Here is a 7753-nt window from a genome sequence, read left to right on the forward strand (position 1 = left end):
TCAATCACATGTATCGAAGGGCCAGCGGCCGAATTATATTAGAAAGAAAGAGAGTACAACAGCGATCGACAGTCTAGGCGATCTAGAGCTGTTAATCGGCAGAGCCGAAGCTCCGAACAGAGAAGAAACAAACTAAAAAAAGAAACCCAGCAAGGGCCCAACATCAGTACACATCGCCTACACAACCGGCCGATCTCCAGACAGCAATATCTTAGCAACACATGTAACCAGTTACCAAATATATTAGCAACACTACATGGAGGATACAGGCCAAAAGCTACTTGCATGACATTGGAAGAACAAATGCTTTATTGTTTCGTCATGATGACAAAAACACACTGTGCAGTTCCATGCCAATTCTGCTTAATAAAATTATCTTTGGTAAGAATGACTCATCAACAAAGATACCACACAAACATTTTATTCTTAAGCGGTATTCATAAGATTTTATTCTTAACTTTGAGTTTGTTTTATTTAACGATTATTAGTTGTCTGGATTTCATCAACGACACATCTCTGCTGAATCCCAGCAGTTGCCGAGGGCTGTAGCCGGACAACCTGTGCTTCGGAACTCGGGGAAAGCTTAAGCACTCGCACAGATGGATTTCCTGTAGTGGCTAGTGAAGCTCCTGAATTTCAGTGAGTGGTAGAGAGAGGACGAGCAGAGTGCCGCCGCGGTCCGCAGGGCGTCCTCCTCGTCGGGATCCAGGCGCAGCAGGGGCACGTACATCTCCAGCAACTCGTAGCGGCCACCGTCAATTGGGTCCCACGTTGAGTACTGGAAGTAGAAGGGCGTGGTGACCTCGTTTTTCTCTAACGCCACCGGCGTGGGTTTTGATTCTTGTTGTGCTCGCTGAACATTGCGTCGACGGCTGGAAGTGAAGGGTGGTCGTCGTGGATGACAATTGTCAGCGCCGTCCTGTGGTCACCGTTAATGGGCTCCGGCTTGTCGATGTGGAGGATGGCGCTCTTAGCGTCGGCATTGATGCTAAACCCAGAATCATGATAAACCAGTTTGGGGATACTAATTCCAAGCGGGGTAAGATACAGACTCGGTTAAGAAGTTGGAATCGAACACAAGACCATGGCATTTAAAACGTAAAATGATAAATCCTGGACGTTCAGAATTTGACCATGACAAGTTGAACGTTTTTTACGCAAATTCTAGTGACGCGAGAATGGCAAATTTAGTTGACACGCACGGTAATTTTCTGGCAAAAATATACTGAGCACGGAGTTGTCATGGTTGCCAACTTTTTTTTTAAGATCAATGTTGCCGCTTTTATTTAACCAATTGCATTCGGAATGTCATCTGAGATTACATCAAGCACAAAGTTTGGGGTAACCCCCAACGATACCTTACACAGTTCGTCTCCAACACCTACTTTAGCTAATCTATCCGTGTCAACATTAGCAGAACGACGGACCCAAGTAACCTTAAACCTAGTGAAAGACTGAAGCATCGTCTTGATCTCCTGTATCAGTGGTCCAGCGGTTGACATCTCCTTCCGTGGATGATTTAACATCTGTACCACCCTTTGAGAGTCTAGCTCGACGTGTATCTTCTCCGTATTTATTTCCTGAGCCACTTGTAGGGCGCGCCTACGGGCCAAGATCTCCAGCATCTCAGGATCCACAATGCCAACAAAATGGTGACATAGTCCAGCCCGGAATGCCCCATTGTGGTCCCTAAGTACAGCTCCTGCTCCTCCCTTTCCTCCTGTCTTTGAGACTGCTCCATCTGAGTTATATTTAATCCATCCTTCCTCCGGAGGTTGCCACCGCTGCTTGACCTGAGCTTTCTCAGTCGCGTTTTCCCAGCATGAACAGCCCTCCATTCACTCAAATGAGACACTACCTTGTGGCGGATCGATCTTCTTGTCATCTCTAGCGTCGTTCCGTGCTAGCCCACTAGTAGAAAAAGGGTCTTCTGTCCCGGTTGGTAAGTGTCTTTTGTCCCGGTTTTTGAACCGGGACTAAAGGGTCGTTACTAATGCCCTGGCCCTTTAGTCCCGGTTCAAACAAGAACCGGGACAGATGGGCCTCCACGTGGCCGGTGCGCCGAGTCCAGGCAGGAGAGCCTTTGGTCCCGGTTGGTGGCACCAACCAGGACCAATAGGCATCCACGCGTCAGCATTTCAGGGGCTGAGATTTTTGTTTTTTTGCCTTTGGTCCCGGTTGGTGGCATCAACCGGGACCAATAGGCATCCACGCGTCAGCATTTCAGGGACTGAGGTTTTTGTTTTTTTGAAGGGTTGGGGTGGGGGTTTTGGGAGGTTAATTTAGGTGTTTCATATATTGTGTTAGCTAGCTAATTAATAGAGAGGAGTGTCCTCTCTTATGTCCGTGCTTGGTCGACGCTACGTACTATATACGTATGAAGAGGACTAGACACGCTAGCTAGCTAGTAAGAAAATGAAGGAAACAGAAGATCGTCATGAACATATATGCATACAGAGAGAAGTGATATCGACCACCTCTCCTTCTCCGAGAGATTGGTCGAGCAATAAGTTCTCGTATATCTATCCGACACTACCGGCTACATATACACAATAATTATCTCTTACAATATAATCTCCTAATTATATACAAACACAGGATCCACATAGTATTCTCCGTCTTCAGCGATCACGTGGTCAAGGAAGAATGCCGCCAATTCCTCTTGAATTGCTCGCATACGAGCTGGTGCTAGGAGTTCATCCCGCATCCGAAAGATCTAATTTGAAGAAGGGGGTCAATACATACATACATATATATATATATGAATAAATGAAACTCAACACAAATGATGGTAATAAAATAAAATTGTGAATATTATTGCTTACGCACTTCATATTGTTCGTCAGAGTACCCTCGTTCACAGGTCGTGTGGCGGATGGACTCGCAAACATAGTATCCACAGTAATCATTCCCTTGTTCCTGCCACAACCACTTTATAAGAAATAGAGGTCAAACAAACTGATAAGCAAGCATGCCAAATGGTATTGATGAAACTAGCGCTTGAATCACTAGGAGATGCGCGGAACATGTTACTATAGTACTTACTTTCGGGTGTCTAAATTGCAGCTTCTTCGGCAGTCCCGAAGCTATTTTGGTGAATTTTCTCCAAACCCTGCCAGACAAAGAAAACAATTACTTGATATCAGGAAATGAACAAAGTTGTTGATATGATGGATAATGATCGATTTAATTTACTCCTCGAGCATTTGAGTCATGTCCGCATAGTCCTGGGGATCTTTTCGTCTCGAGTCTAAGACGGTTACTAGTCCCTACTCAAGCTTAATCTTTAGGAGAATATAGTGGAACCTGTGCACGCATGCATAACTCATCAGTTACATTACTATAACCTGGACTAATAAGGGAAACCGAATATGCACAATACAGTAACACTCACTTGAAGTTGTAAGGAAAGAGTATTATATCTTTGTTTTCATTTATTACCAACGATCGTAGCAAGTTGGCCTCGGTATCATCGGCATGATATTTAACCTCAGTTGCATCTATGAGATTTGTGTTAATGAACTCAATATCACCTATCTGTCTTCTCTTCAATTCGGCGATCTTCAATCTGCATAATATAGTGAGGATAATTATAAATACATGCAATGAAAGAGCTGACCTATATAGAAAGACTTAATGACAGAAGTAGTACTACTTACAGACAGTAGCAAGTGACCGTTGCTTTATCGAGGGCCTTTTGATTGAAAAACTGGAAGAACTCCTCAAATGGAACATTCAACAGTTCAATTCCAACGAGGTCATGCTCCTCTCTAACTCTCAGCGTCAAAGTATTCCTCCCCCCAGACTCTCTGCAGGTTTTCATGTACCAATCATGGAATCTTCACATCATCGTTGTTAGAGATCTTTCATCTTTGACGAGAGGCTTCCCATACTCGTATTTGTGTTCCTCTACTTCCAAGAACTCATAATGTACATCGTCGGGTAGGTAATCTCCAAGATTGCTATAACCGGGCACCATCCTCGGATCATTAGTAGGCACCTTGAGTGGGGGGCACGATTGGTTCGCTTGTTCGCCGAGCTGGGGAATTTTTTTCCCAGCTCGTCGTTCTTTTAACCTTTGATCGCTGACAGTACTTCCCGACCGCTCCGCTTCGACAAATGACTTTTTAATAATGCGCTCATAGTTGCCTTTCGGCGGAGACTTTGCTGGTTTTTTCAGGACAGCCAGAGTGCGCTTCGCTTTCACCGGATCTACCTTCTCCTCCGGAGGTGGATGTTTCTTTGCTTTCACCCCTTAAAAGAAGTTCCTCACTTCTTCTCGCGCAATCTCGGCGTTCTCCTCCGGGGTCCTCTCATATGGTAACTTCTCTGGAGTCTTCAGAGAAGGACCGAATCTGTTTGTCTCCCGCCTCTGGCTGTACTGCTAGATGTCGGCAGAGCAGACGAAGCGGCTGCGACTGTCTTCTTTCCTTGCTTACGAGGAGGAGGAGAAGGACTACGACGCGCCGGAGCAGCCGGAGCGGCGGCGGGTCTCTTCCGCCCTTGCTGACGAGGCGGAGAAGGAGGAGGCTGGTTGCTCGGGCGCGCCGGCGCAGGCAGAGAAGGAGGCGGAGTGCCGCCACGCGCCGGAGAAGGAGGCCGAGTGCCCTGATCGTCACTCACTGGAGGAGGAGGCGGTGGAGGACGGAGTGCCCTGACTCGCCGGAGGAGGAGGAGGAGGCAGAGGCGTCCAGTTCGGAAGGTTGATGAGCTCCTTCCGCCATAGGCATGGAGTCTTCAGAGCAGAACCCAGCCGAGTCTCCCCTTCACCGGTAGGGTGGTCAAGATGGAGGTCCTCAAATCCCTCCGTTATTTCATCCACCATCACCCTAGCATATCCTTCTGGAATCGGCCGGCAGTGAAAAGTTGCGCCGGGTTCAGTAGGAAAAACAGAGCCAACAGCCGCCTTGACTTTCAAATTCATCCATTGCGTTATAAGGCGACAATTTTGAGACTCCGTGATAGCATCCACGGGATAGCTGGCAGGAGCCGTCAAGACATGCTCCACTTAGATGGCGGGGTAGCTTCGGGGGAAGTTCGGTGATACATCTCCAACGTATCTATAATTTTTGATTGCTCCATGCTATATTATCTACTGTTTTGGACTATATTGGGCTTTATTTTCCACTTTTATATTATTTTTGGGACTAACCTATTAACCGGAGGCCCAACCCAGAATTGCTGTTTTTTGCCTATTTCAGTGTTTCGGATAAACAGAATATCAAACGGAGTCCAAACGGAATAAAATCTTCGAGAACGTGATTTTCTCACCGAACGTGATCCAGGAGACTTGGACCCTACTCCAGGGGGTCAAAGAGGAGGTCACGAGGGTGGGGGGCGCCCCCCCTAGGGCGCGCCCCACTGCCTCGTGGGCCCCTCAGTGCTCCACCGACGTACTTCTTCCTCCTATATATACACACGTACCCCCAAACAATCAGAACAGGAGCCAAAAATCTAATTCCACCGCCACAACTTTCTGTATCCACGAGATCCCATCTTGGGGCCTGTTCCGGAGCTCCGCTGGAAGAGGGCCGTCATCACGGAGGGCTTCTACATCATCCTAGCACCTCCGATGAAGTGTGAGTAGTTTACCTCAGACCTTCGGGTCCATAGTTAGTAGCTAGATGGCTTCTTCTTTCGTTTTGGATCTCAATACAAAGTTCTCCCCCTCTCTTGTGGAGATCTATTCGATGTAATCTTCTTTTTGCGGTGTGTTTGTTGAGATCGATGAATTGTGGGTTTATGATCAAGTCTATCTATGAATAATATTTGAATCTTCTCTGAATTCTTTTACGTATGATTGGTTATCTTTGCAAGTCTCTTCGAATTATCCGTTTGGTTTGGCCAACTAGATTGGTAGCTCTTGCCATGGGAGAAGTGCTTAGCTTTGGGTTCGATCTTGATCTTGTGGTGTCCTTACCCAGTGACAGAAGGGGCAGTAAGGCACGTATTGTATTGTTGCCACCGAGGATAACAAGATGGGGTTTATTTCATATTGCATGGATTTATCTCTCTACATCATGTCATCTTGCTTAAGGCGTTACTCTGCTTTTAACTTAATACTCTAGATGCATGCTGGATAGCAGTCGATGATTGGAGTAATAGTAGTAGATGCAGAATCGTTTCGATCTACTTGTCACGGACGTGATGCCTATATACATGATCATGCCTAGATATTCTCATAACTATGCTCAATTCTGTCAATTGCTTAACAGTAATTTGTTCACCCACCGTAGAATACTTATGCTCTTGAGAGAAGCCACTAGTGAAACCTATGGCCCCCGGGTCTATTCTCATCATATTAATCTCCATCACTTTAATCTTACTTTCCTTTTTTTACTTTTCCTTTACTTTTTACTTTGCATCTTTATACCAAAAATACCAAACATATTATATCTATCAGATCTCACTCTCGTAAGTGACCGTGAAGGGATTGACAACCCCTAATCACGTTGGTTGCGAGTAGCTATCGTTTTGTGCAGGTACGAGGGACTTGAGCGTGGCCTCCTACTGGATTGATACCTTGGTTCTCAAAAACTGAGGGAAATACTTACGCTACTCTGCTGCATCATCCCTTCCTCTTCGGGGAAGACCAACGCAAGCTCAAGACGTAGCAAGAAGGATTTCTGGCGCCGTTGCCGGGGAGTCTATGCAAAAAGTCAACATACCAAGTACCCATCGCAATCCCTATCTTTCGCATTACACTATTTGCCATTTGCCTCTCGTTTTCCTCTCCCCCCCAATTCACCCTTGCCGTTTTATTCACCCTCTCTCTCTCTATCCTCCCTCTCTATTTGCCTCTTGTTTGCTCGTGTGCTAGTTTGCTTGCTTGTCGTTATGTCTGAAATTGGGGAAGTTATCGCCAATATGGGCGATAACAACATCATGGAAAATTCTGATGCTCCTGCTGAAGAACCCCCTACCTACCATATAAAAAGATTTCGAATCGGTAGTGGTAATATTATTGGAAAATGAGTTATTCAAGATTTCTTTGCTTGTGCCGGTGCTTTGCCCTCTATGGTCGGTTCTATTCTCCATAGAACTAGTAGTCTTGCGGACGCTATTGCCATGCTTATCGTTGAACTTGAAAGGCAATTTATGCATATGCACCCATCTATACAAAGAGTTTTCCTAGAATTTTCTAATATCGAGCATTCCTCTGTTAAGCGTGCCGCTACTATCTTTTTGGCTCATGAATTCAGATTTATAATAAAAGAAGCCAAAGAAATCTTTGTGTACCATAGGGTAGACGCTGGTCGTCCTCCCATAGAATCTATCCTCTTCGATCAAGAAGAAAGTATGCGCTTTCAATCTCCTGACTATGTTGCTTTTAATGAAAACCTTAGAAAAAAGGTGCCAACCAATATTTTAATTGGTAGAATCTCTGAACTTAATGATGATTTGGCTATTCGAAATAATGAGCTAGCATACTCTCTTGAGTCTAGGCTCACAAAGATCTGTCAAAAGAATGCTTATAATGATGAATTGATTGTACATTACGAAGGGCCAAAAGAAGAACCTATACCTCCTAAAATTGATCTTGGGGACTTCTGTCCTATTAAATTTAGCCCTTTTGATTAATTTTGCTTGCCTCAAAGAAAACTTGCTGCTGAACGTAGAGAATATGAAATGAGCTTCACCGATCTATCTTATTACTATGGCAATACCTAGATCTATCCTCGCTTTTATGCCTAGCTAGGGACGTTAAACGATAGCGCTTGTTGGGAGGCAACCCAATTTTATTTTTATTCCT

The sequence above is a fragment of the Triticum urartu genome, chromosome 4A, assembly GCF_056163025.1.
Source record: "Triticum urartu cultivar PI428250 chromosome 4A, HENAU_Tu73, whole genome shotgun sequence".
NCBI classification, from domain to species: Eukaryota; Viridiplantae; Streptophyta; class Magnoliopsida; order Poales; family Poaceae; genus Triticum; species Triticum urartu.